The sequence below is a fragment of the Nipponia nippon genome, unplaced genomic scaffold (assembly GCF_047370975.1).
Source record: "Nipponia nippon isolate SJK-2023a ecotype South Korea unplaced genomic scaffold, ASM4737097v1 scaffold_3, whole genome shotgun sequence".
Taxonomy (NCBI): Eukaryota; Metazoa; Chordata; class Aves; order Pelecaniformes; family Threskiornithidae; genus Nipponia; species Nipponia nippon.
In genome coordinates this window covers 79,406,638-79,432,249 of record NW_028262347.1, presented here as the reverse complement: position 1 = coordinate 79,432,249, position 25,612 = coordinate 79,406,638, and the positions used below count along the sequence as shown (strand labels likewise).

The following is a 25,612-nucleotide window of genomic DNA, read 5'->3' as shown; positions in this document are numbered from 1 at the left end:
CTCCACTTCTGTACAACATCACTTGCAATGATTCAAGAAAAGCAAATCCCAAGTAGCCTCTAGGTCACACAGCTGTATGTAAACTTAAGGTTTTGGAGGAGGAGAAAAGAAATGCTGCACAGGCAAGTATCTCATAATGCAAAAGGAAGAGGTAAGAGGAACATTTTTTTCTCAAGCCTCTTAGGTTTTGTTTTGTTTTGATTCTTCTGTAGTTTTATGGTTTGGGCTTGGGGTTTTTTTTATTATTTTGATCTACTTCTATTCTTTTTTTTTTCTAAATACTGAACCTCCTAGATTCTCTTGCTCTTCAAGCTGAGCACTGAAAAAATCTGTCAAACAAGAATGAACCTGTCCCTGGACAAATTATTCTTGCAAATTCAGAGGTTGTATCCAGAAACCTTTCCCTTTAGCCACTGAAAGCTGAGTGAGTGATTCTGCCCCTGGGAAGGTGTGGTCATCGGCAGTCACATAATATTAGCATTCAACATATCCATGAGTGATCTCATCTTTCTACAACCCCAGGGTATCATTGTTTTTCCACTTTTCCAGCACTCTTCTCTGTCTGAATTGGCACTGCAGTCATTACCAGTGTTAGCCAAGAATTTAAACCTTCAGAAATCTTGTACGTATATACAGAAAGAATCGTCTGTACAGCCTCCATGGGAAAGCAGTCACGGAGGTCTTCTGTCTCTAGACATCTTCATGTATACATAGCAGAGCTCAAACAGACAATTTGATACAGTCTGTGTCTGGTATGATTGGTTTTGAAAATATGAGCAAGCAGTTTTAGCTTTACTGAAGAAGCATTTACCACGGACTCGCCGTTACAAGTTTGTTTCACTCAAACATCTGCACTGACCATTGAAACCCACTAACAAATGTCCAACTAAGATCAAAGGAAAACTTTTACATGAGATCTGAAGTAACAAACGCTCATTTTCCAAAGTTAGTGCACATGCATGTGAGACATGCTCATGCAGCTGCACCAGCTGCATGAGTATCTATATTCTTTCTTAACGTCATTTGTGTTTCAAGTAGGTGTGAGTTTGGGATGTCTGGACTCACAATTTGTGGTGTTAACTTCTAGAGTGGAACGTAACTTTTGCTTTGGCATTGGACAGTTTATGTCACAGAAACCATTCAAGTCCGACTGCAACAAAAAGCAGAAAGACAGAAGTTAGATGATGATTACTGCAGTAGCAATAGTCTTGCTTTTATGGCTTTGCTTATCCACATGCGATCGAACTACAGAAATACCAAGGAGTTCCACATAAAACACGGTGCCCCATCACCGTGCTTATGTGATACAGCATCACTGATATGGTTAAAAATAATGGTGAAACACTCATCAACACAATGATAAACATGCTGATATATGTAGAACTCCTCCGTTCAACTATTGGCCCAATCACAATATGCCCATCTTGTGCTATCTAACGGGTTCACAAAAGGAAGATGCTATATATGCGAATACTGAAAAATTAACACCTTCACTTTCAAAATATCAATATGGGTTTTCTTCTTAAATTACTCGATTACTAGCAATTGGTCATAGGTTCTTGCACTAAACTAAGAACTAGGACATGGTCGTGTCAATCTTTATTTCACTTGTGTTTCTAGCAGAGCTTTTACAACCATTCCACACACTGCCTGGAATACTATGTTTTGGTTCTTTAATAGCATATCATAGAATCACAGAATCATAGAATCGTTAAGGTTGGAAAAGACCCTTAAGATCACAGAGTCCAACCGTTAACCAGTTTGGACAGGAATTTGAAACCAGTTCCCAGAGATGAGAAACTAACACTGCAAAGCGCTGCAGGAAGCTGTATTTCACACATCTGTCTATGGGGATGTGTGTCTTCCAAGAGCTTTATTTGTCTGATTTGCATTTATACTGCTGAACTTCATTGGCCCTCAGATTGACGTCCTTTATCAGATTGAACCTGATTTCAACATATTTAACATCGAGAGGATTCCTCCAATCCAACCTGTGGACAAGTCTTTTCACATTTGTTTTTACTATTCCCAGTGTAGCATATAAAAAAAAAGGAAGAGGAGGATAAAGACTAGGACATCTGGAAAGTACCTGTTATAATTTATTGTGCTGCCATTTGCATTAATACCTTTTCAATCCAGTTCTAGCACTGTAAAACACACACTGAAGCTCCTAAGTTGTGAAGGCAGTCATATAGAAACTATGCTGCCTTGCCAAAAATACTCATTTCTTCTGCAGTTTCTACAAATACAGAAAGCGATTTACTTTCCTAAAGTGACCTAGACTAAATGTAAACGAAAGGAAAACATACAGGAAAACTTACAAGCCTTCTACAAAGAACAAACTTCTAAATCTTAAGAGAGACAAACACCACCAGCACAACAAATGGCCGTGAAATACAGATAATTAACACTCCTGCAAACTTTTTTCTTTTCTCCAAAGACCTAAGACTAAAATCATGCCTAAGGAATCGATTTGCCCCAACAGAAGCTTGTATGAACGTAGTACAGAAGCAATATAAGGTTCAGTGACAAATCCTAGTCCTTAGCCGGACAACTTAGAGTGCGTTTCTTCATTATGACCTCCTTATGAAAGCATTACCCAAATCATCTAACCATATATGCAGCCATGCTGTTCTGGTATGGGCTGAAATAATAGAACTGCGAGAAATATAAAAAATGCTAATTTAATAAATTCACCCTGAGTTTTAGAGTTACGTCAGCTATGAGAAAGGAAGTACAAGAGCTTACCACTCCTCTTTTTATTTTATGGGCTAAGCCAATGCACCATAACTGATTTGAGCAAACCTAAATATTTTGCATATAGAGACAATGAAAAAACCCACCAAATTTAGTAAAGCAACAGTCCTGCAGGATGAAAATAAGCAACATTCATTTTCTTCCCTATAAACTCCGTAATATTTTAAAAATAAAAGAGGCAGGGAACAGCCAAGTCCCTCGGTTTTGTCAGATAACACATCTGCTATGGACTCCTTATTAGAGAGATGTGTTGTTGCCGCTTGCTGACTGAACTGTCTCTACCGGGAGACTGGCCAAGCATGTATCAAAGACGCAGAGTTTTCTAAACTCAGAAATAACACTAGGGCATACAGCTGGTTCTTGAGGTCTAGTTCTTGAGGACAAATGCAGTATATACCAGACAATTTTAATATACCCCAAATTCTTTCCAAGGTTTCAAAAGAAAGTCAACAACAACATAAACAAGTTAAAACCGGTAATTCATACTGGGCAAGCAGAGGTGAATGAAAAGCAAGTAAGCAGCAATTCTCCCCTTTCTTTTATTACTAAAATGATGGTAAGTAGCACTATATGCAAAATACTTAAACAGTATTGATTTTTTTCTTAAATGTAAGCTTTGCAATTAGTAAATGAGACAGCAATTAGACTGGCATGACATACCAGTGGTGGGAGGAACATCCCCTTCCAAACCCCACCTTCCACTGGCTTTATAATTCAGAGAGAAGTAGACTCGGAACTGTGCCAACAGGGGCAGCTGGATGAGGAAAATGAGGTTGCCCTTCAGATCTGAACTCTGTAAAAACAGTCAGCAGAAGAGCTCCAGTGAGCTCCTACATACAGGCCAGATGGTTTTAAAGCCCACAGATTGAACTTTGGAAGGATAAATATTCTCAAGCATTGTTTAGGAGAGAGATTGCACAGACTAAAATTGTGCCAGGGAGCACACTTAAAATTTAAAAACATGGGATGAATATCCAGTGTCTGAGTCACCCACATCTTGGCCCCGTTTAGTTTGCTGGGATAGATGGAACCGTTGTTTTCCAGATGCATTTGGACGTTGGTGCCTGGCTCCTCAGCACAGGAGAGGAAGCTGGTGTTGGAGAACCAGCAGTGTGCGAGCTCAGTGTCAGCAGAATACTAACAGGCACCTCAGAAAACTGTCTTTATATACCCAGTCATCTGTATCGAGCTCTGCTGGAGGTCAAAGGGTCCATGAAGTCCCAGAGGGGAAGTGGAAAAAGAAAAGCAAAGTATTTCTTTAGGGAATCTCAAGGCAATTCAAGGGATGATATGTGTCTGTAAAGCTAGTTTCAAGAGAAAATGACTTCTTGGGTATGGCTGCTACCTTGTTCTTGCCTGAGTTATATATTCTGAGATGCACAAGATAGCCCACGGGTTTTCTCAGGTGAAAACAGAGCTTGGTGTTCTCGTTCAGAAAGTGAAGGGCTTATAGGGGATGTACGGGTGCCTTGCACAAGGCAAATACCATCTCTCTTCAAAGCCATGAAGATGGAAGGAAGGCAAGGAAGGCAGGTTATTGAAGCAAAAACAGAACTTCGGAGAAGTCACCTGTGCAACCTCCTAAAAACTGAGACAGCCCAATGCCACGTAGAATTGTAAACTTATGTCCTCCTATCTGTATTAAAAAAGTTATTTGAATGGGTGCTTGATGAGAACTTAGGACTTCCATCATCTCCAAGAAAAGCCTCACAGATACTCCTGGTTAGCTGAGCAGCAAAGAAGAGCTTCCTATCTATTTTCCTATAAAGTATCTGCCTATGTCTGTTCAGATGTGATGACTCAGTATATAAAATTTGGTATCTTTGTATTCAGCTCTTAGGATCCTAAAGCATTTCTGTGTCGCAGCTGCTTATTTTATAACAAAAAAAAATTAAAAAATCCTGAACTTTCATTAGTTACCACAGTATCAGCAGTAAGACTGTGAAAGCACTTGAACTGTATTCTGCTGTGTGCATTAGCCATAAGCACTCAACTAAATTCCAACTGGGGAATCTTACAGTTAGCGAACGCAGCACTGAAAACACACAGCGTGGTTTTCAAATTGAACCCTTCTCTGACCTGCAAGAAAGTGAATCTGTAAGTCATTGAGAGAAAGAAACAAAGATAGACATGGGGAAAGGAATGAATTAAACAGAAAATTCCCAGGATGCCATGTTTAGTCATTCTTCCAACTATTAACACACTTTGAAAAGAATTAGTACTCTTATGCATGGTAGAGAAATAGCCTTGTAGTTTCTGCCTTTCTGCATTACATTCAGGCCAACATAAAAAAATTAAACATTCTCTTTTCCAGTTTGCCTATTCACTTAGCTAAATGCTTTAAAGAATGCTGACAGTTCTCCTTACCCACTTCCCTTCTTTGTCTTTCTGGTGGCTTACCACAGATGACTATCATTTGACCTACAACAAAACTATTTGATGATGGGTTGTCATAAAATTATTCAACCATATGATGTAAGCACTTTTGTAATTTTCACAATCTCTAATTCCAACAGGTTCCTGTTTCTCGTTAAGGAAAGTGACAGAAGATGCAACGTGGTCTCCTAAGAATGGACTCATTTCTTCGCTATGAAACAAAGCCTTCATTGCAGTTCAGGGCTCTAAATAAAGTAAATACAAGCCCAGGAAAACAGATAGAATGTAACACAGACATGAGATCTAACCCTTAAATCTCGGTGATGGTGTTTCCCACCATACATATACCTTCTTTGTGAATGTATATTCTTCACCGTTACATTACAATCCATATTTAGTAAATTCAGAGAAAACCAGCATTAGCATACAGAAAGATCAGAGAGTGTGAAACAATTAGCTATGATGAGGTTTTTATACCCACATACTTCAATGTTAAATTTAAATGGCAGAAATGTAACCGAAATGGGATGCCCGCTTACTTTCAGTAAACACAATGTAAAACCCAATCCAGCTGCTGTCGAAGTCAGCGGATGATTTGCCTTTCCGTTCAGGGGCACTAGGATGAAAGCGAGCAGGCTTGTCTGTGCTCCCAGTGCTACCAATGACTTAAGGTGTGTTTTGAACAATGTTAGAAAAATTCCTACAATTGTCTGTCCAGATATTCTTGTTTTAGTTAAAATTATGTTTATTACGTTTAAATTATGTCAAGTAAGTGAATTAAGCTGCACTAAAGAAGAAGTCCCCATTAATCTAAGAGTGAACACACAGAGCATTAACTATTTGTTTTGTACTGTCATATAATTATACTGGTATAGCAATTCTGGCAAATACCTTTTTGTGGACAAGACCTTACCTAAACAAGATCTTTAGGTGTCTGTCTCACTGCAGTAGTGCCTTTGAAAGAAAAGCCAAGTTGCAAAAGGAACGGAAGCCAATAATTTATACACAAAGCTTATTTGACTTCTCAAGTTTAATATTCAAAAAGGGCAAAAAAATTCATCTTTGTGCAGAAATGCTCTATTGTTTTGTGGCTTTTACTATCCTTGTACATACACATACATATTTAATCAAGACCCAGGACTTCACTCTGCATTTTTGAAAACCAGGATCAATACTCTGAAAAGCTGTCACATGGAGTAAGCTAAAATCAAGATTTAAGAGCCTAAATGCTTTGGAAATTTTTCTTCAGACTGTTGGTAACCATTCAAATATTGTTCAGCTTCCTGCTATCCCTTACTCCCTCTGTAACAGTACAAGGGGCAAGTCCACTGAATTTTAGACCCAAATAAAAAATCTAAAATAATATGCACTGGATTAAAGCACACATAGTTCTATTGCTATTTCTCTTCTAATGCTGGTATACTTATTTTTTAAAGATTTGTAAGCAGATCATGTTGATATGAATTATCAGTAAAGAAACCCCCGAACTATTTTCAGGAACACGAACAAAAAATTCTTGGGCAGATGCTCAATTTCTTCCTCTTAAGTCAGATAAACAAATCTGTTTGTCCTCTCCTGACTTCTGCTTTCTACAAAGCAAATGCAAAAACTCACAAACTTACTGAATTACTGTAACTGTTTAGGAGTTAGACAGTTTAGCTGTTTAGTGGTCTGGTGATCTATTTTGCCATCAGAATCCCTGAATGCCTTTGTTTTCTCCCATCCTTTGCTTGTCATATAAATAGGCCTTCTGTCTACCAAGTAGCGTTAGATATACCATGACATGATGATGCCTACTTCACTGCGCTCATAATCTCTCTTTCACAATGACCTCACAGTAATAACAGCTTTTGTTTTCACATGAGATAAGCTGACACAAAATGACTCTAGCAAAGCATTTATTTGTTATAATTTTTTTTTAATAATGAAAATAATTGCGCGTGGAGTGTTTTTAAGGACTTAATTACAGAAGACTTGGAATTACCTGTTATTTTTGGGGGGGGAAGCACAAAAGTGAATTAGTTCTAACAAAACCTTTGATGAATGTTTAATCAGATAATACACATTCAAGACTTATAATGCCTCTTACTTAAACCAGGAGAAAGTGCACCAGGATTTTCAAAATATGAATGTGACAAGCTACGTGGAGACATCCATTTTACACACTACTATCATGCACTTCTCCAGTCTTAATTCCCCCTAATTCTTTGTCCCTCTTTGCTTTCTCCTTGACCATTCCCATCTGCCAAAGCCATTATCAATTAAAGAATACAGCTTCTGTTCTTCACCCACATGCAGTTCTAAGAGTAAAACCAGTCGTTGCAAGCTACTGAGGGCTATTTCCAATTTCCTGGTTTTCATTTCCATTTTGTTTTTCCTCTTGTCTTCTTGGGCAGGAGGAAGGAAGAAGAGAGTTTCTGTTGACAGGTCGGTTGGTAGGTGTTTCAACTTTGGCTCTCACCCTAAAAGATTAGGTAAGTACTCTCCCTCTCTGACTGGCAACAAGCAGGGTTAAAGGGATATCAGCAGCTGCTGGGATGAAAAGAAAGAAAACGCATGCTATGCTTCATCGGAGAAGTGCATCTGGCACCTAATACCCAGGCGTAACACTCTGGAGGCATGCAACGAGAAGGAAAGGAAACATGCACCTAATGAACCTTTGATAAACAGCTGTGGCACAGTGTATCAACTAGCAGCCTAAGACTCATTTTTAGTCTTATAGTTTATAGTTGTAAATAGTAAGATTACAGTTACAAAATAGAAGCTAGTTGGAAATCCAGAAATATCATCCATTAAAAGCAGAAGTTTGCCTTAAAAAGTGAATCAGCTTTACCAACTGAATCCATGAACACATGTGACCATTCACCAAATGTCTTCCTTCTTCCTTATTTCTACTCTCCTGTTACCGTTTACTCCACTAATCATTCCACGTTTCACGTAACAGGCTTCAGCATTATCCATGATTTTAATGTTGTCTGACTTTCAAAATTGTCTTTTATATTTCAAGACCGAGAGTGGCAGTACATGTTCATACAAGGAAACACATTAGATACAAAAAGAATAGTATCTGAGTGAAGAATCAGATTTTTGTGAAACTAAATATTGTTACAACAGCCACATACTAACACTTCTTAGTCTTGATGTGATTCTCTGCAACCTGAACTTCTGTCAGTAGTAGCTGTTATTAACAATATATGATATTGCATGTGTGTATATACATTCTTTAATCTTTTCCTTCCCTGGTTACTTTGTTATAACCAGGAAGGGTTTTGGTGGTTTTCTGGTTTTGTTTGATTTTCTTTGTTCGTTTTGTTCATAGGTATGCAAGACATTTCCAATTTGTGTCCACGGCCACGATTATGTAGCAAATCTGACCTGACTTCAGGTCTGGACTCCTCCCTCTGGTCCACTTCTCATACCTTTGTTGCTATCCTGGAGTGGGAAGCACACTGATTAGAAACAAAGCTTTCTATGGGAAGATACTTTACCTCTATCTTCTGTGAGATACCATAAGTACTATTGGACATATGTATTCTTGGAGTACATAGCCAACTATTTTAAAACTCAAATCACACAATTTCCTTATACTGAAAACTGCATGACCTGTGGAGAGTTGCTACCAGTTTCCTTCAGCTTTCCCTGAATTTTGTAACTTCAACTCATCAGCCAGAGTACTCCAGCACTAATGGGAATAATCCATTCAGAGTCTGACTTCAAGTCAATATTGTTCTTCCTGTTCTAGCTCAGTTCAGGTAGCCAAGAAGTTAGGTGACCTCATACATATTAAAGGAAACTTTTAAGCCTGGCTCCATACAAAACTGTGCAAAATGTCACCTGAGTTTACACAAATCCTGCATACTCAAACTATCCAAGAAATCTGTCCATTCACATCCTTAGTGTGTCTTGCAGACTCACTGCCATAAATAGATAGAGACTGATTAAGTTTCTTATTTTCACAGCGCGCGAAAGGCCAAGCAATTTTGGTACTCTGACAACTGAATAATGGTGACTTTGCAATTCCCTTCCGTGTACTCCTTGGACAGCTTTTGCCTTACTCTACCGGGATGACAAAGTCTTTATCTACATATAGATTCCTTCTCTCAAATATATACATTAGAAACACCAAAACTCTTCCAAAAACAAAGCTAGAACATGATGCAGAAACCAATCTCATACAATTAGAAGGACTTGCTAGATCACTTCTACTGGATCCTTTTTTAATATATTTCAAATTATTTCTGGTAACAGCTCACAATAACCAACATGCTTATATATGTAGGAGGCTGAACAAGTGATTGTGACCTCCAGGTGGTACAGTGATATTGTACAATACATCAGTCCCTCGCTTAGTCTGACAAATGTGAGTCACTGACACCTTAGATTCCCTTTAAGAAAATGAGGGAAGAAGGTGAGACAAGTTGAAGCTCGTTTCACCTGCAAGCTAACATAATGACTCACTGTTCATTTCAAACCTGTTCCTAAAGCAGTCCATAAATCTCAAGTTGGTAGTCCAATCTTTATCATATCAAGTGTTTAAACTAGTATCTTCCCTGCCTCTGAAAGACTGATGTCATTTTACATGAATTACACACAAAGTACTATTATTAATTGCCTTTTGCTCTTATCGAGAGATGACTTCCAAAGAAAACCTTTTGAGTTCACAGAACACACATTGACACAATGTAGCATGAATCAATATGCAGGAAAGCGGAGATGAAAAAATACCTTTTTTTGCATCTTGAATGAAGTCCACCTTAATTTTAGCCAACCTTTCAAGGTTCATGTATAGTCAGAGTTAGGAAGACGCATCATTGACAACATAACCCTGATTTCAATTATGCAATTAGGATTGATTAAGAGATAAGTGACCTTATTGAATACTTTGTTGCTAGTGCATCTTATTTATCAAAGATCTCATCAGTGATTTTACTAAATGCTTCCTCCCTTCAAAGGAGACGTCTTGCACAACATGCATTATTGTAGTCTAACAGTAAAACTTTTCACATAAAGTCATCCAACTTTTGTAACAGAACTTACTTCAAATTACATGATGGGAAAAATCATAAAAGTTTTGGAGGGAGCAGGAGAGAGGAAGAGAAAGAAAGTGAAATGGAGAGAGAAAGAGAGAGACTATTTCTTAATCAGGAAACTACGATTGCTGAATACAAGGAAAACAAACAGGTAGGGAAATTCCCTTCAAAACTTTTAATGTGATGCATTATTTGAACTGATCAACAAACTATTGCTAAACTTACCACAGAATCTTTAGGCAGAATCTCCTGCATAGAAAAGGCCTTTCTCTCCTCTATTCCTGATCACAAAAGGCAAGCGATGGTACCCACTGGCATAAATAACACTTTTTCCCTGCTCTTTCTCTCGGTGCACAAGCCAGCAGATTTGCTGAGGAACTCAGAGGTCCACTGTTTTGGCACCATTTCCCTTTCTACGTCCAAAGAAAATGCAAAATTGTACTAAATGAAATAACTGAGTCCTAATATGTGCTCAGTATTTAATATAAAAGTATAATCAGAATATACACTGGGCATTGCCTTGAAGTCTGTGCTCTCGTTAAGTTTTGTGATTTCTAAGGTAAATTTCAAGCGACTTAGAGAACTCAGCATGAACAAGGACTTTAAGGATTAGACCTAATACAACAAGAGATTATAGTATCTTATAACGCATACAATTCATTTTATTATAAAGGGTCTCACGGTATGTGCATCCATGTAATTCAGAAATCTACAAGATTGGGAATTTTCTGGTGTTCTTATTTCATTGGGAAATACCAGGTCACTCTGAAGGGTTTTCACACACCATATAAAATTTCTAGCCAGAAAGAGTAATTCCCAAGACCACAAAATAGCTCAGTCATCAGGGCACTCATCTGCACTGTGGGAGCTGTGGCTTCAAAATGCTCTGTGTTCTGCCTGATATTCTTTTCTATTTATGTTATAGTTTGCATACTTAATCACATGTTCGTTGGTCTGCATTTTCACAGTCTGATGATTTGGACACTTGCCTAGGAAGTAGGAGACCCAGGTGAAAGTCACCCATTCTGTCCAGTTCTTCAGAAAGACTTCAGGCTGGCTGAATACCTGAGTGAACGCGTTGGCCAGCAAGCTCTTTATGGATAGACCCTACTTTCTTTTCTCTTCCTGCAGAAAATTTTCAGAAATTCCTTCTTACACACAGATACTCAGACAATCCAAATGCCAAAACTTGAAGCTTATTTTGGACAGAAGTCTCCTCTGAAGCCTAGTGCCACATGAAACACTGCACAGCACCACCACCTTGGAACAGCAAAGCCACACGCAATCTCTCTTTCAGGCACCTAATTCAAGACAGGACACAAATGATTGAGGAGTCTCAAATCTTCAGCACATCATGCATTTGGTGTAACAGACTTCCACAGCTTTACAAACCCACTTGGAACAACAGGGACATGTTTTTCTTTCTCCTTCCACCTAGTAGATACAATGCCCTCTTGTATCTCTTCAAGGTTGAGGCCAGAAATTCCCTGCTCTCCTTGCTTTTTCCCCATCCTTGAAAAGGAAAAGTAAGAGAGATTCTTGGGTTCCTTTGTCCCTCAGAGCATGGCTAGATGGGCTAAGACACTTTGCTTTTAATACATGCCCCATGGTTTTAAACTCCATTTTGATGCATCTTTTATGCACATGACTCTCAGAATTTCTGTTTCAGGGCTGTCAGCAGATAGGGGGGAAGTACTACTGCATTTTTAAAAATTATTTTTGCCTGGTTTATGTTTTAAAGCTAATCTTTTAAACAGAGAATAAGAAACATAGTATACAGGTATTTCTAATGAAAACAGAAAACTATGTATTCATCACCTGAATCTAGACACTGGCTATACAAGTATACACCCATATTATCAATGTTTAATTTTGTCCTTATTATATAGTATAAAGATGAGAACTTTGCCTGGGAAATGAATTGAAAACTCAAGTATCTAAGGGTCCTTGCAATCCATGAGTCAAATACAGAAATAAAAATATTAACATGTTTTTTTCTAGCAACTTGTGTCTTCTTTTCTTTTTTAATTCTGCAGAACTGTGTATGTCTAAAGCTGTTTGTCAAAATGTATTAATTATTACCACCCAACTAACACATATATTCACATTTCCAACTTTAAATTGCATTTTTATTTATAAACATTTCCCGTATTTTTCAGAATACTTAGTAAGCTCTCTCTGGTGGTGGATTTTGCCCCATGTGTATTTTCCATTTTTTCCATATTACTGTATTGTAATAAAAATATTTATTATCTGCATTCCATGAATGCAGTTAGAGGTTGAACTGAAAAAAAAAGAAAAAAGCACGTACTGCATATTTAGATCTCTTCTCATGCTAAACAGAGGGGAGAAATGTAAAATTCATATAGTGAAACAGTATTTTGCTACAAACAAGGGAAAGACTTTTGCTAGATAAGGCTCCAATCTTGAAGAAAACTAAGAGAAATACTTTACGTGTATCAGTTATGGTACCATTAGGAAACTTGTTTCTAGACTAAATCCCTGTAATGTAAGTTAAAGGCAAACAAGTAGATATTCTTAGTGGGCAGAGCATTGGACAGGATAACTTTGGTTCTGTTCCTATATGCTGCTGTCTTACTGAATGACCTTGCTTCAGTTGTTTCGATTCCATGCCTCATTTTTGCCTTTGCAAGATGAAACTGGGAATATGGACTACTTCTATAAAATACTACATTTATGTACATGAGCTGCATAGATAAGGTATTTTGCAAGCATTTAAGCAAACAAGTAGCTTTGTTTATATTCACATTCACTTCTGTGCATGGATATGGAATGGATCTCTCATAGGAAGAAGAAGAAAAAAAAACCAAACACAACAAGCCACCCTTCTGCGTAGAACAAGCTTCTACATCCACATCTCTCTTGCTGCTTAGTTTGGCAGGGGTATGCAATGGAAAGATGCATTCACATCACCAGAAGAGCCCTGCATAATGTAGAGACAAAAGGAATTTCCACTCTTTGCCGAATGAAATGCCAAAACCCAGTAAAGATTAGTTAGAGGAGTACTTACGTCCCGTTTCTCACGCAACTCCCATCAATATGATTAATCTGAGGCGTATGCATTTTAATGGACAATAACTTACATAAAAAGCATTTTCACCAAGACATCTACCTCTCATTAACAACTTGAAAACCAGAGGGGATGCTTCAAGAACAAGATTTACAAGTCAATATAAATTTACAGATTTGTTGTCATACTTGTCAGTCGTTTTTGCCCCAGTGGAAGAACAACTTCAGAAACTCTAGTTTTAGCATTTTACAAGTATACTACATTCACAAAGAGTTCACTTTCTAGAACCACCTTTGATACTAAAAACTGTACCTTACAGGAAGAAAACTTAGGATTAAGACTTGCAATTGGGTAAGATTCTTCTAGAAAAGGCAATTATATATGGTGCCTAGTTTTCAGAAGATTTGATCACTCACAATTCTAGTAGAATGTTTCAGTATTTATACAGACAAGAATCTGTATTTTACAAGAACTGCACTGAAAACAGAAACAAGATGGCATAGAAAAGATACGATATCTATTTAAACCTACCACCTTAAAGAACAAGCAACCAAATTATTTTCCATTAAGTCAGGCAAGTTCAGCAAGTAACAACTGCACTGAAATCAGTTCCTTCTGTTTAAGACATTGTTCTCATATGTGGTTTTAAGAACTTCAAATGGCAGCAAGTTAACCTTAATTGTTCCTTGTTTAGCTTGCATTATTTAAATAACTAACACATCTGTTTTTATAGATATAATATCTTTATACATTCTCCCCCACCCCCGCACTGGGAGAAAGAAGGGCATTTGTCTACTAATTTTGCTCTGTACATGGGAAATGTTATGCATCACACAGAACGTGGATGCAATTAAGCAACCATATTGAGAGCTGCTGTTCTGTTTCTTAAAGCACAAAGTTAACTTGAGTTGACTTTGTCCTTATCAAAGTGGGGTGCTTCCTTCAACCAAGCTGGCGAAGTTCAGCTGAATGCTGGGCCTGGTAATGCACACAATGACAGACAGACTTAGACAAATGAGAGAATCCAGAAGATGAAAAGAGTGATAAGGACTTGACAAAACAGGACTTATGAAGTGAACTGCGTATGCATTTGAAGATGGATATTAAGACAGAAGTTGTCCAATTTTGCCATGTCCATATGGCAAGACATGGCGGGGTTCTACCCCATGGGGTTAATGGGATTAGTTTACAGAAAGGGAATGTTTGGTTGGTTAGGTCTTGGGAAAGCTTGCTAAGCATAGAGAAAGATATGCATTAAAACAGGTTACCTAATAAGGCTGTGGAATTCACATTATTGGAATTCTTAAAAAACGGGATAAATAAGCGTCTCTCAGGAATAAAGGTACGTGTTGTCTACTTAACATCCAGTCAGAGCAGAAGGCAGGAGGAGTCAAGATGATCAGGTATGGCTGTTAATGTTTTTAGGTATTTTACTTCCTTCTAAAGGCTTTTTTTTTTTTCCTTCCCTGGTGCACCTGGGTTTTTTTACAGTTCAGGAATTTAAAAATACCAACCGTGGCTAAATTAAATTTCCCTCTTAGAACAGAAAAGTAATACACATGTCCCTAGGCCATTTATTTTTTCCCTCTCAGAAGTGAATTAATTTGTCTACAAACTAAAGTAAGTGTAAAATTGGTCCTTGAAGAAATCCAACACTTTTATTCCTAAGACCCTCGGCAGAACAAAGCAGGCTCATTAGACTTATTGTGAAGTTAAAACTCATTGAAATCTTATATACAAGCTTTACTCAAATTGTATGTGTAGGCTTTGTGGGTTTTGATACTATTCTTTAAAAATAAGTGCCTTTTTTTCTCATTTAGCTGAACTGTTCTTCCCTAGAGACTTTCCTTTAAAACTGTCAGCTATTGAAATGGCTGTTACCTCTATGGACTTCCAGGATATCAAGACATTACCTTCAATTAAATTATTGTTCTAAAAAAAGAAGATCCTTAGTCAGAACAGAAATGGGGTGCAAACTGACCATAAACAAGCACAATCACTTGTCCCTCCCTGTATCACTCTCCACCTCACGACAAGTCAATCTACACGGACAACAGTTTAGAGTCAATCTTTGTACGAAAAATGTCAGGGATTGATTATTTCAAGGATTTCATTCTAAGCAAAGGTAAACTCCAGCATTGTTGTCATGGAGGACAAAGGAAAACGTCCTGAAAGAGACACTTCTATGAAGAAAATACAGTGGACAAAAAGCTTCTTGAAAAAAATCCAGTTAAGAGAAAAAAAAAACAAACAAAAATTATAGTCATCAAGATGAAGTAACTCTGATTCCAAGTCCTTTAATGAGAAAACCAGTTCTTCAAACATATGATCGCCTAGTACAGAAGAATAAAAAAAGAGAAGAGGATATGGCCAACAGGTGGAACAATAACCCATGCTACAGAGGAAAGAACACGGAGAGATATGTCAAGAGAAGTGAGAGAATAAAGGCTCTGAAGTATGTCTACCGTAAACCTTGTGTGCAGTGTTCAGAAGAACATGTACAGAACAGTATGAGATAGAGGAGGCAATCTCACCAACTTTTATCTATCTTTTGTTTTGCTCAGAGTTCTTAAAAGTTTCATTGCAATTCTAAAATCCCTCAGTTTTGTAAATCCTGCTCATTGGGGTACTTAAAACAGCTCTGTAATGTTTTGTGGCCTGGAGTCATTGATATCTATTCTCAACTTTAATTCTCTTTTAATGCAGATTTCGCCAAGAATATATGCCAGCACATAAGAAAACTGTTAAACAAATCACTGCAGGGGAAGTTACTTCTTAAAACGCAGTGCTTGGCCTCAGGTAATCACAAGGTGCTGCGGCTGTCATGGCTACAGACTATTAAGGATATAACACTGGATCAACTGTTTTCACTCTTGGAGAGGCCCCAAAAGGTGGTATTAGGCAACAGCTTTTCTATCTAGAAAACTCATATGCTGGATAATGCAGAGCACTCCAATCCTCTTTGATCCAGTGTGTATATGAGTCACTGTGGTGCTGTGGCCAAGTACCAGTGTAAAATCCCCCAGCCCTTCCCCTGCAATTTCAGTTGGATATTGCACTCCTCGCTTTCTGTCCCAGCGAGTGCAGTTTGTGCAGATTGGCTGTGCGATTTTAAACAGCTGCTGCACATCACGGTAGATTCATTGTATTTCAGTGGCAGGTGAAAGGCATTGTGCACTTCAATCTAATTGTATGTACAAGTGATATACTATAGCTTTCTAAAGACACTGACAAGAGGTTTTTAAAGTATTCTGAGACTCTTGTGAGCAAAGCGAAAAAGGTACTGTAAAAGTAATTCTTTATTAATATTGCATGTTCTATATCCTTACAATATCCTTGCCACGAGTTTGAAATAAGCACAGGAATACTGTGCAAAGTCACATAGCCACTTGAAAATTTTTGAAAACGCATCCTCAGAGTCCTACACTGTATTGATGGAATCCCAGTGTCAATGGTTTGTAGCCAATGTACAATTTAAGGAAGAAAATCAAGCAATACTTTTTCTGTTAAATAGTCTACTTCTGCTCAGCTTTGCTGAGCTAAGTTATAAAAGCCTGTCGGAAGACTGATTTGCTTCCTGGATTATAACTTTGCACAAGTAAGCAGTGTATCGCAAACATACTATAAACCTGCTAGATATTGGAAAAATTCGCCAAACCAAGAATTGCATCGCAAATTTTCAAACTCACAGCTGTTGAATTATATCCGACCAGTATTTTGTGGTATAGAGTAGACAATCACATATTTAGATGTTCAGAAGATACTAAAATTTATGCAAGTCGGGAAGACTGAGAAAAAACAGAATATGACACAGTTAATTTTTCTCCTGTGCTCCACTCCGATTAATTTAATGGCATTAATTTGTATTTAATCCATACTAATAGAGCAGAAAGTAGTTTACTGTCTGAGACAGACACGGATTGGATTAACTCACTTCATTTAAAAGCAAACATAGTCCTAAAATTGCTGATATTTTGTCTGTTAAACTATCATATACTGTCTCTATGGATCAGCACAAAATTAAAACAGGGAAAAAAATTAATTCATGTTTCCACGAGGACATATTACAAACTTCTGTTGGTTTCTTTTCTCTGTTCAGCTGGTATCTTATATTGAGAGAGAGGAAGAGCCTGCAGAAATAAACTGGTGCATTTTTAATAGCACATCTATACTACAAAAAAGGATGCTTTTTAATGTCTTAACCAGCGCATTAGAATCCAGCATGACAAAGACAGTCCGCTTCTAAGAAGTGTTAATGGGCAGTGAACAAATCATAGAAACATAGAATTGTCAAGGTTGGAAAAGACCCTTAAGATCATCGAGTCCAACCATCAACCTATCACTGCCAAGTCCATCTATACCATGTCTTCAAGCACCGTATCTATCCGTTCTTTAAATACCTCCAGGGATGGAGACTCAACCACTGCCCTGGGCAGCCTGTTCCAATGCCTGACCACCCTCTCGGTGGAGAAGTTTTTCCTAATATCTAACCTAAACCTCCCCTGGCGCAGCTTGAGGCCGTTTCCTCTCATCCTATCGCTCATTACTAGGGAGAAGAGGCTGACCCCCAGCTGGCTACAACCTCCTTTCAGGTAGTTGTAGAGAGCAATAAGGTCACCCCTCAGCCTCCTCTTCTCCAGGCTAAACAACCCCAGTTCCCTCAGCCGCTCCTCATAGGACTTGTGCTCTAGACCCTTCACCAACTTCGTTGCCCTCCTCTGGACACGCTCTTACACCCCACAAAATCTTACACCCCACAATCACCCCACCTAAAGAAGGCCTGTGAACAAAGAGCATACTTCCCAATGGGTTCCCTATAATTCCCTACAGTCAAGAGACATGTTTCTAATAGCTGAATAATCTCCTGGTAGTGCTTACTCTTCTTCATTGGTGACACAACCGAGTTCTTGCCTTAGGTGCCTCAAGCTAGGTAGGATGTATCCTACCCTTCTACCTAACTCTAACTCAATTTCATCTTCACCAACTATACACATTTAAATGACTACATCCCTCATCTACACTAGAATTGGAAAACGTGCTAACTGGCATGTCTGCATGGATATATACTCCACAGAACAACTCCTTCCTTTCCTCAACTACACAGAAGGGGAGGATAAGAAGGAGAAAAAAAAAAGCTCTAACAAATCTTTTCTTTTTCCTAAGGAAGCTGTTGTTTTCCTGGGCATAAGTTCGGAACTTTTGGCTTAATCAGATTTTCAGAGATTGCCATATTTGGAGGACAACAGAGCATTATCATCAGAGACACACCATCTCAGGTCACCCAGCTGAGTCACAGTACATCATTAAATACTACTTCTCTAGAAATGAGGCATTAGGAAGAAAAGACATTGTGCGGTGCCACGCAAGTTTTCCTGGCGTGAGAACAGACTTTCCATATTACCCACAAGTGATAAAATCATAGGTAGTCATACAGGTTATTTCAAACCACTGTTGATAAAATCTTGACATATCATCATGTCTTTCTGCACCAGGACTATGCCATAAAACATAAGGTACGCTATCATGGGAAAATCCCTATCTCAAAATGACTATTCTTGCCCTTGGTAGTCCTTTCACTCAATGTCTGATACAACTCTGATTTCTGTTCTTCTTCCATAAGGAGAAGGCAGTGGCTACCTTTGGCTCTGTGAGGGCAAACTTTCACCAACTTCACCCGCCAAACAACCCACATCCAACCCCCTCCCCTCAACACACAAAACCCAACTGTTTAATATTTTTAGAGGTACTTTTAAATTAATTAATTATTCTCCTCTGTAGGTGTTAAAAACACAATTTTCTCTAAAGGGGGGGTGGGAGGTATTAATCTCAGTGTCTTGTCCTCAGTACTTCTGTAAAGCAGGTAATTCATTGCATTATTTGCATGGAAACTTCCTCTGTATTACTTGTTGCTTTTGACCAGATGACAGCTTGCCAGTTTTGTACCTCCTTTTTTATTAGAACACTATAGGTCTTACATGCTAACATGAATTGGTCAAGTGAACTGAAAATTACCTCCCTATATATGACTACAACAAGGTCCTGACAGTATGGTAAGAGACTAGGATAAAGGTCTTTAAACTACTGCTACCCTGAAACAGTTAATGCAGCTGAGAATTTCACTGTGTCTGCTTTATGAAAGTACAGAATGTAACACAACTTCGTAGTGTCCCACAACTGGCTGATCTTTGCAACCTTGATGAATCCATGAGAAAACTGAGCAGATTTTGCAATGTTGCTATTAAGGCATGAAAGGGCTGACTATTGCATTGAGACACCTCCCAAATTTTGGCAAGATTTCTGATTCGTGTTTAGGAGTCATGTCCACAGGCATGAGCCACTTAAGCAATGTAAGCGTGAAGTTAATATTTATGCTTTTGCCTGTTAATTCTGACAGCCCACAGTCCATGTCCACCTTCTTGAGTTCTACCAAGATCTAAAGAGACAGAGAACGCTGATCCCTCCCTTAGTGTTCCTTTCAGTGTCATTTTATGCTGACATTTCATTGAAATACATAGTCAACAGATACTGTTTCACTAATGGTCTATCACTGTAGTCCATCATTTTCCAGTATACTCAAACTGTTTCAGTATTTGCCATTTACTTTGCACCAGACTGAAATGATCATTTCTGGGGACGAGCAAAGAAAGTCAAGAGAAAAGACACACTTGCCAGCATGCTTATCCCATGCCTGCCTTCCTGGCCATGCTGTCTGCAGTAACTATAATACATCTGCTCCAAAGTTTAACAGCAAGTTTAGAATAGCAAGTTTCAGGTCATAAATCATTATCTCAATAGGGGAGAAGACAATATGAATAGGGACCATCTCTTGTCCTTAATATCTATTAGCTGTCTCACAACAAGATCAGATACTTTACCTTGAAATATCTATGATCCTAAGGTAAATCCTGAATAGGGCAAACAGGGCACAGGTGCATTCTGAGCAGTTCTCTGTTCAAATGATCTCCCACTCCTTCACTCTGTAAAAACAGTACATTGTACTATGGTGCACTGTTATGGATCTTCTACAGCATTTAATTCTCCCACATGGTAAAAGTGAATGGTTATGAAAAATTACCTTCATAAGACTACACTATGAAACAGCAGGTGTACTGTTTGTATTGCGGAGTTCTGTGTCAGAATTGTATAAGCCTGTTGACTAATGTCAATACTGACTATTAAGCCACTGAAAAGATTGGTTTTGGGGAACAGATTTGCCTTTCAGAAACTTTGCACTTACTAGTTACTCAAGCCACTAGTTATTGAAGTTACTAGTTATTCAAGACACTGACCACTAAGAGCTACAGTCCAGGGTGTCAAAACCCCTATTGCCAGTAACATTCAGAGATTAGATGACTCGGGAAACAACCATAATCTCCAGAATGTAAAGGAAAACACCGAGGCTATGTCCATAAGCTCGACAGCTGACATAAGTGCAATCCACAGGTCCCTTGACAAAATGCAGAACACGTTGCAAAACATTTCCATAGGGGTATGCCAATGTAGCAGTGGCAATGAAGTGTATTTAGCACTGATATTGATGCCATGCAAGTCAACCAGTGGAACTAGACTGCACTCAACCAATGATTTGATTACATCATTGAGGACACAGATGGATGAGGACACGATGTACAGTTTATCCCTCCTCTGGAGACTTCAAGTGCGAATGAGATCACTGATTACATCCAGACTAGAGACACTGAGGCAGTAGTGCAGTGTAAACATCTGTAGACTGTAAAGCTCCAGGCAAAAAAATTCTGTGTCTGAAACTGGGGTCCATCACCCAAAATCATATTTGGTAGGCAGTCTTATTCAGTAGGCAAATGAAGCTGGCTGCCAGGTGACCAAATGCATGTCCTTCAACAACAAGGTTTAACAGAGAGTAATGTATTTTCTGTGGTTTGACTTCTTGTGTTTTGAAATATTTCATTTTCAAAGACTACAAATTCTTTAATAAAGAAATCTTTAAATACAGGTAATTCATTCATAGGCATAGCATATGAAGTCATTATCGTTATGACCATTACAAGGAAGGGGAAAAGGAAGCACAAAGAAGAGAAGTGACTTGTTTCCCCAACAAGGTAGCAACAATGCTAGGAACAGAACCAGGTCATCTGCTTTGCTGACCAGGCCTCGCTGCCTGCCAGATGTGGAAATTGAAAAGGACCAGAAATAAACAAACAACCTTAGTACAGTAACGCATAAGAACAGCTAACTGGAGATTTAGGAAGAGGACAAACCTGCCAGAGTCAAAGAAAATTATGCCTGAATTTCCTTCTATGCAAGGATATAAAACCAATCAACCACCTACAAATGATAAAAGCTTGATTTCATTGCTCTAAAGCTACAGAGTCACTTTATGTGACAAACTAATTTGACACATCACAGCAGTTTCATGGAAGTAAGGGTTTCTTGGCTGTACGAAAGTGCCAATTGTATTTGTGTGTGTATTACTTAGGAATAAGGCGTCCTTCTGTAGCACCTCTTAGGAGACTAATGGAGAGGAGAAGAATCCTACCTAAGAATTAGGTAACGTGGAATAACAAATACTACATATGAATGAAAATTCATGCACATAATAAATGGCTACTAGCTTTGGAAAACATTGTTGAAGTATCTGAGCCAGTCTGAAACAAAGTAGAAGGAAAAGGCAGAGAGGAGAGCAATATGACTTGAGATGCAGAAGAGACTTGAGGAGAGGAAAACACCGAGGAGCAATGAGGGGCAGTAACAGCCTGGAAAAGTCTTCAGGTTTTTTTTATCTGGTCTTGTTTTCCTCCATACACATAAAGCTCGAATAGCAACACAGTCTCAATTCAACGCGAGGATGCTCAACTTCTTTCTGCAAAATTGTCTTCCGATATAGTTTTAAAAGCTTTTTTTTTTTTTTTTTGCTAACAGTAATTAGCAATTGCCTATGTCACTGAGATTTAGGCAGCAAGAAGTTACCAAATAACTATAACCAGTTTCCTTCATGTACCGTTTCCCCTACAACTCCCTAGAAGGAGAGAGTCCAAACAAAGCAGAAGTGGTGCAGAAAACACTGAACAAGAGAAACAACCAGTCCTTGTAGACTTTCTATTTCAGAGATACATGTTAAACTCAGTGCAGAAGACAAGAGATAATACCTACTACCTGGAACAGCACACCAACAAGAGCACGTTACTGACAACAAAATTGGTCGCCCCCCCTCTACTTCTATTACCAACCAGATAAGGGCTGGTTTACAGTCCCAGTAGCCAAATACAAGCAGTTAAAATGGCATAACTCACGTTTTAAGTGTGCCCATTCTTACAACATTTAAAGCAACAAGCCCTATAGTTTACTTGAATTCACCATTTCGTCCATCAAGCTACATGTATTGTACCAGGTGCCAATGTTTCTGCTGACAACAGCAGAGCAATTTGGACAACTGATTTGATCAAGCACAGATCAGAGGGGAAGAAACAGTAAAATTAATAACACGTAAAACAAGTTATAAAGAGACACACAATGTGATGTTTTATGCTGAAAAACTCGTAACTTAAAAAAGATAATGTAGTGGGATTTGAAACCAAAGGGAACTGAGCAATGTTTTTTCAGTGGTACAAAGCTCCTATGTGTTTTTAGCTATGAAACAGGAGGAAAAAAATGAGGTTTTAAAACTCTGACACAAATATTTATCCAAAATGTGTTACTGAGCCACATGCGAGTTTTGCCTATCCCGGACACTGGACACACAGAGAACAATGCAGGAAATTCCATATTCCACTGAGGGAGGATGAAACATTTTAGTATTGTTTTTTCCCCTTTCTCCCCACCCCCTTCTGCAGTGGCAGCTGTTTGATGAAACGCACAAAGTTGAAATCTTAGAGTAAATGTTAGGGTGTTGAATTGTAATTGACAGAAAATGAAAAGGTGAAATACACCTTTTATCAGCTTGATTTTACCTATGTATATGTATGTGTGCATGCATTCACTGACAGACAGACAACTCTGCAAAAATTCAGTTCTGCCAGCCCATCAAGCAGTACCTTCTCAGTGTCTGCCCTCCTTGGGACAGCTACAGCTTAAGCACCTGAGTGCCACGATTACACTGAGAAATTAGGGTCCTGCAAAAGCATCCATTCAGGAAAAAGAATCTGCCAGCAGGGATTCAATTTCAGCATTTGTCCCTTAGACTGATTTTCTTTCAAAGATAATGCTCTCTCCTTTCAATCTCAGCTTAATCCTTTAGAGTATATGGGGAAACTCTTTGTTCTGATAAGAATGTAACAGTTTTCCTATATTTTGCCTTCAAGCAAATCGCTTTATCTCTTGTACCACAAAATGTATTGTATTGGAAATCTAAATGGCATTATATGATATGTCTAATCAATCAGTCCTGTCTTTTTCCATCAGCCTAACTGTCTAAATATTGAAAAAAATGAAAACTGGAAAGCTTTTGTATAGTCTGCAAAAAAAACTTTGAGATACATTTCTTCATAACCCATACCAATAGAAAGTATTCCAAAAAGTATCATCTACTTGAGCAATTTCAGAAATATACTTTGTAACACCTGCAGAATTATAGGCATTTTTTTTATTGCTTATGTATTTTTAATATTGATTGCCTTCAAGATAAATACAAAGAAATAAGCAACTTTAGTTCTCATTCTATTTTGATAAAAATAATGAAAATGTAACTTAAGCTACCTCAAGGAAAGATGAAGCTATTGAGAATGTTCAATAGATGTATATGTGATCCGAGAAGCACAGTTAAAACTTTTCACAACCCTTTTATATTTCAGCAAGCAGTTACTCTCATAAAAATATTAGCAAGTTCTAGAAAAAGCTACCAGAGACTATTACACACACACAAAAAATAATCAATAATAAAATAGCTGATTGAGCCCTTAAAAACAACAGGGTTCAATTAAAAAAAAAACAAACAAAAACCAAAACCCACACTAATTAAGGTTAAACAACAAAAGAGTTGTGACAGCTTTTCCTTTCGAACTCAAAAAAAAAATACATACTCTCTCTGAAGCAGTAAATACTTTGTCAGCTGTATCCTGCTGCCTTCACTCATATGTAATCGCATATTATCTTCACAAAATATTCTAGTGGAATCAATGGCATGCCTTCTGAGGTGAGCTGCTACTAAAGATGGGTACGTGTAAATCATCTGATCCTCTAGAGGTGGGAGAAGAGCCCTTGGAATATTAATAGCAGCCTTTATAGGAAATTTTCTTTTTTTTATTTCAATCTAAATAACTGGATGCAATTCAGTAATACTTCTCTACTGTGTATATCAAGAAATTACAAATGTTAATCAACACTCTTACGTTCAAAGCCCTTACTGGACAAACACAGTTTGAAAGACACAGCTGTTGTGCCAGAAACTGATACAATGCCTCGGCTGTAGGTGCATTTTACAGGGATAAACTCATAAAATAAAACAACAGAATGTAACATAATTTTCAGAAAAGTATTAAAGAAACAAAGATTCTTCTAAACGCTGCCCTTGCAACTATGAAATTTTGTTAATGGCAATGAGTATTATTTCAAGATCTAAAACATATCCAAGAAAGATAAGCTTCCATTTAATTTTTAGCAAGCACTTTAAAATTCCATGTTTTGTATTTCTAATCACTTTGTCATCTGTTACATATACTAAAAATCTGTATTTGTACATTTATTTGTATTTTTACACAGTATGTTATTTCACTGCCTCATTTCATCACATTGATATTTATGTCTATATACAGAAAAATGAATACGGATTCTAAAAAAAAACCCAAAAACCGACCAACCAAACAAAAAAAACAAACCAAGAAACTCCTGGCTTGAATTTTTCAGTTGTATACTTAGCCCATTATCTCTGTCACTATTTACAAGCATTATAAAAACATGCACATTAAAAAAAGAATACTGCTCCAGCTCACTCATCAATGTTTTTAAAAAATCTAAACCTTCAAATATTTCTGAATTACTGACAATGCTATACAATGTGGGGTTTTTTTCTACCTGCCTTTTCTATCACAAAATTTTCAAAATGAAGAAATAAACAGAGATCAAGCCTGCTGCTTGCAATATAAAAGCTGATTACTGGGAAGAACTCAAAAGAAAAGGAATTTATTCAGACCGAAAGCATTAAAAGCAATTCAAACTTTCTGGATTACATCATTGGAAGCAGTATGTAATTTGTTCCAATTGATGTCATTTGCTCACATAAAGCCATTATTTTACAAAGCACCTTAGCACATTTATACTTTCCTTCCTCCTAACACTCCGATCAGACTCAGTTGCACCTGACACATGAAACATGTGGGAAAGACAATGCAGAACAATCAAGTCTGACAAATACATTTTGCCCAAGCCAAACTAATATTAATAGATAAAATGCTGCATCATATGTGTTTTTAAGCATCCCCTTGTAACTGAAAATGTGAAAAGAATT

The 25,612-nt window shown here is 37.8% G+C and overlaps 1 protein-coding gene across 10 annotated transcripts in view; it reads right to left on the bottom strand.

The window, feature by feature from the left end:
* LOC148054717 (uncharacterized) overlaps positions 1-25,612 on the bottom strand; it is a 338,774-nt gene that overhangs the window by 182,406 nt on the left and 130,756 nt on the right. Inside the window, exon 1 of one of the 10 annotated variants that reach the window (XR_015706640.1) lies at positions 20,070-20,174. The exons of the other annotated variants lie outside the window; for them this stretch is intronic. The gene's annotated coding sequence lies outside the window, so the exon portion shown is untranslated. Of the gene's footprint in view, positions 1-20,069; positions 20,175-25,612 lie in introns of those variants that run through there. 10 annotated transcript variants of the gene reach the window in all.